The sequence below is a fragment of the Rhincodon typus genome, chromosome 9 (genome assembly GCF_021869965.1).
Source record: "Rhincodon typus isolate 14 chromosome 9, sRhiTyp1.1, whole genome shotgun sequence".
NCBI lineage: Eukaryota > Metazoa > Chordata > Chondrichthyes > Orectolobiformes > Rhincodontidae > Rhincodon > Rhincodon typus.
In genome coordinates this window covers 90,990,003-90,994,786 of record NC_063340.1, presented here as the reverse complement: position 1 = coordinate 90,994,786, position 4,784 = coordinate 90,990,003, and the positions used below count along the sequence as shown (strand labels likewise).

Below are 4,784 nucleotides of genomic sequence, written 5' to 3'. Positions count from 1 at the left end.
GCGGGGGGGGAAGTTGCGGTCCTTGAAAAACGAGGACATCTGAGATGTATGGGAGTGGAATGCCTCATCCTGGGAGCAGATGCGGCGGAGGCGAAGGAATTGGGAATAGGGGATGGCATTTTTGCAGGAAGGTGGGTGGGAGGAGGTGTATTCTAGGTAGCTGTGGGAGTCGGTGGGCTTGAAATGGATATTGGTTTCTAGGTGGTTGCCCGAGATGGAGACAGAGCGGTCCAGCAAGGTGAGAGAGGTGTTAGAGATGGTCCAGGTGAACTTAAGGTTGGGATGGAAGGTGTTGGTGAAGTGGGTGAACTGTTCGAGCTCCTCGTGGGAGCACGAGGCGGCGCCGATACAGTCATCGATGTAACGGAGGAAGAGGTGGCATTTAGGGCCAGCGTAGGTACGGAAGAGGGATTGTTCCACATAACCTACAAAGAGGCAGGCATAGCTTGGGCTCATGCGGGCACCCATGGCCACCCCCTTTGTCTGTAGGAAGTGGGAGGAATTGAAAGAGAAGTCGTTGAGGGTGAGGACGAGTTCGGCTAAGCAGATGAGGGTGTCAGTGGAGGGGGACTGGTCGGGCCTGCGGGACAGGAAGAAGCGGAGGGCCTTTAGGCTATCTGTATGGGGAATGCAGGTGTATAGGGACTGGACGTCCATGGTAAAGATGAGGTGTTGGGGACCAGGGAATTGGAAGTTCTGGAGGAGGTGGAGGGCGTGGGTGGTGTCACAGACGTACGTAGGGAGTTCCTGGACCAAGAGGGAGAAAATGGAGTCCAGATAGTTGGAGATCAGTTCGGTGGGGCAGGAGCAGGCGGAGACAATGGGTCGACCAGGGCAGTCAGGTTTGTGGATTTTGGGAAGGAGATAGAAGCCGGCGGTGTGGGGTTGGGGAACGATGAGGTTGGAGGCTGTGGGTGGGAGGTCACCTGAGGTGATGAGGTTGTGGATGGTTTGGGAGATGATGGTTTGGTGCTCGGGGATGGGGTCATGATCAAGGGGGCGGTAGGAGGAGGTGTCCGAGAGTTGGCGTCTGGCCTCGGCGATGTAGAGGAATGTGTTGCTCCACAATATTTTGTGGCATTCTGTAGTATCCAGGCAGTGCCAGACTCTGGCTGTAGGAATTGTCTATATCTATTAGGAAACTAATTCCTTACCGACACCACTGCCCTTAAACTGGCCCTCAGCGACCCGCACCACACTCAGCCAAGCTCCCCAACCTAACTCAGAATCAATTACTCACAAGTACTACAACAACTGATATTTGATTGGCACCTTTAGGCTGAGGTGCTTTTCTGGAATATTATAAAAGACCATTTGACGATATTTGAACCTTACAAACAAGAGTGAACAAAAGCTTAGTCAAAGGTTGTAAGGAGTTTCAGGAAGTCAGATGCGAGGTGGGGGGAATAGTTTAAGGTGGTGTAATTCAAAGGCTTGGGACCCATACAGTTGAAGGCAAGGACACCAACAGGAGATCAATAGAAATCATTGGGTCTCAAGAGGCTGGAATTGGAGGAACACAGAGATCTTGGGTATCTTTAGGGGCTGGAGGAGGTACAGAGTTGGGCAGGGGTGTAGGGACCAGAGGAGGTTACAGAGATAGGGAGGGGTGTATTAATCTGTGTTTAACAAATTTAATCACTTGAATAATGTCTTCTTAATACGTTTTCAACTTACTTCTATTCATCACAGTCTGTCCGTTTGTCCAAATAAAGCCTATTCACATTATCAATACACTTTAACATATATTTCCTGATCAATTTCTCGGCTCACATGTCACTGTCTCTGAACTGGGATTGATACTAAACGGTGTAAAATTGTGGCAGTCTTTGGGGGGGGGGGGGGACGGTGGAGTGATGTGAACAGCCAGAACCTCTCATGTGGAGTGATAGTGTCACACACAAGCCACACATCGGCACCAGGTCACCAGAGAACCTGCAAATAATTCCCCATTTTCTGTGCACATCCCTTCGATGGCAGCTCTGAACGATAGCAACACGATCAGGTCGCGTGTACCAAATGCACGCCTTAGTTCAAACAAAACTACAAAAAAGTTTTCTAACCTAATTTTCGTTCCTTACTCCACCGCAAGGGTGTATACACCTCCAGGCTGTAAAATGGATCTCCCTACCTTTCTTGTTCCAGTGTTTTGACTGAAAGTCAAACTCGACGTAAGTACCAGCTCTTGACATTCATAGATTCCTGACCCTGAAGGCAACACACACACAGACAGAGAGAGCCGGTGCAGTACAGAACATCCCAACACAGCTACTTCCTTATTCAAGAGCCCAGTTGATTGTTCGATATTTACCAGCCTTTGAGTGATTGAGCATCTTACTTCATTAACATCATTTCGATACAAACTGCGAGCCTCCTCGTGTAACTTTCAGCTGGAATTTTACTCACCAACATTCAAGGTGCTCCCTTCCTCGAAACCCAAGGCCACAGGTGAAGATTGTCACAGAAGAACCTCTCACAGAATTGACAAAATAAACGCTATCACCAGAAAGTCACGCCCTTCAAATATTTTCAGCCACTTCCTGGTGTTTGAGACTTATTTACCTTAAAGTTCAGAAAAGAAGCTCAGCCCATTAAGACGTGTGTCTCAACGAGAAAGTGTGTATATAATTATAAGTGGAGGCTTTATCTCCATACTGAAACAACGCCCTAATGTCAGTGTTGAGTTAGCGTGGGCGAACAGGTATTCAGAGAGTTTGTGGAATTCACTGCCCAGGGATATTATTTTTTAAAGTTCACGCTGATGAGGAATTTGTGGTGAAATTTTCACCTTGGGTGGGAGTGGAGGTGACTTAAGGAAATGGTACAAAACTGTTTGGAATAACACAGGATTGAGGGGCGGGAATTCATTACCACAGGGAGCAGTTGATGCCAAAACATTGAAGGTATTCAAGAGCCGACGAGATAAAGCACTTGGGCTGAATGGGATCAAAGGTTATGGGGAGAAAGCAGGATTCGGCTATTGAATTGGACAATCAATCATGATTGTGATGAATGGTGGAGCAGGCTTGAAGGGCTGAATGGCCTCCTCCTGCTTCTATCTCCTATGTTTTGATGAGGTAACGTTTCAATTGCAAATGCTCGCCCTGATCCTGCCATCACTCCTCTGGCCCATTAGCGTTGTTTGTTTCTTATTGAGGTTCTGAATTGTCAGATGATCTTGCTGTTCTTATTCATTAGGGAAGATGCTGGTGTCGTGGTAGGGCCATCGGATGAAGGAAACAGGATCAAATCTCAACACAACTGCTGGAGGAATTCAAATTCACTAGGATCAGAATTGGGATCAGAAAGCCCACCTAAATGATGGTGCCAATGCCATGCAAATCCATCTGGTTCGCTAATGTCCTTTAGGGAAGGAAACTGCCATCCTCACCTGGTGTGGCCTACATGTGACTCCAGACCCACATCAGTGTGAGTGACTCTCAGTTGCCCTCTGGGCAATAAATGATGGCCTGGTCCCTCCCGTGAATGAATATAAAGGATATGGCGGGTGTTTGAACGTTTTTTTTAATTGACATGGAGGGTATCAGTGGCTGGGCATTCGACAGGTTTCTCACCTCAGTTTAGTGTGGGAAGGCCAGTTGAACCACTAAACTGAGGTCTATCAGTGGGCAATTAATACCCAGTTAAGGGCATCATGCCCCCACCAGTGGCGTTCAGCCAGCAATGGGCAAGAGGGTCACCACACAGATGTGGAGAAGCAGAATGTCCTCTCTGTGGGTGCGTGAGTGAGTGTGTGTTTGTACGTGCACGAGTGTGTGTCTCTGTGGGGAGTGTGTGTCTGTATGTGTGTGCGAGTGTGTGTCTGTGTGTGTGTACGAGTTTGTGTGTGTATACAAGTGTGTGTGTATGAGTATGTGTGTGTATGCGTTTGTATATACCAGTGTGTGTTTACATGTGTATGTGTGTTTGTATACGTGTGTGTATGTGTCTGTCTGTGCGCGTGCTCCCGAGCAATTACAGGTGCCCACATTCGGATGGAGGGATAGTCAGCAATCATTGGAAGCCACCTTCCTGTACTTGCCTTCAAGCCCCCTACATCCCACCCTCCCACCTAACAATCTGTAACCATCTGATCCATTGCCACTATCTCTCCCCTCTGCCCCATTCTGCCCCTGAGCCTCAAGTGGGGCCGATGCTGGAAACAACATCACCAGCTTCTATTGGACAACTTTCAGCCTCCAATGGGCTATTGGCTCTGGTTGGACCATTTTTTACAGTATATGATCCCGAGGAGTGGTGCGGCCTGCTGCTGATCACATGACTGGCACTTAATAAAGGAGACCATCCTTAAAGGAGATGACAACGTTCATACCAGCTCTGCAGCCAGTGGGTGAGATCCGCTGGTCTGCATTTCTATATCACCTTTAGTCTCAGGCCTGTTCACAATAGCTCGATAAATAGGCCCTAAGCTGCTGCATCCACATTCCTTTGTGCGAAAATGTGCTGACGTGTTGAATTCCCCATCACAGAGGATGGGGTTATTTGTGGAGCCTCCTCCTCCAGTGAGTTGTTTAATTGTCTATGATAAATATTTTTATACATATACTTGTATACTGTATACACAGAGTTGTTGATTTGAGCTGGGAACTGATGTTATCAGTGTATCAGGTGGAACATGGATACAATTGAGACTCGATACATATGTGATGCATAAGGGAACCAATAGGCCTCTTCCACCTCAAGCAGCCTACAGAATTAAACAGTTCTCATTTACTCAAGATAAAAGTCTTTTTATTTAAACATCAAAATATCAGCCCACCATC

The 4,784-nt window shown here is 47.6% G+C and overlaps 1 protein-coding gene across 6 annotated transcripts in view; it reads right to left on the bottom strand.

Annotated features, from left to right (window-relative positions):
* Positions 1-2,537, bottom strand: part of ptk2ba (protein tyrosine kinase 2 beta, a) — a 125,721-nt gene extending 123,184 nt beyond the window's left edge. The window contains exon 1 of one of the 6 annotated variants that reach the window (XR_007262860.1): positions 2,407-2,537. The gene's annotated coding sequence lies outside the window, so the exon portion shown is untranslated. The remainder of the gene's footprint in view (positions 1-2,406) is intronic. The other 5 variants (XM_048600860.1, XM_048600861.1, XM_048600863.1 and 2 more) reach the window with 5 other exon arrangements.
* Between the last annotated feature and the right edge of the window lie 2,247 nt (positions 2,538-4,784).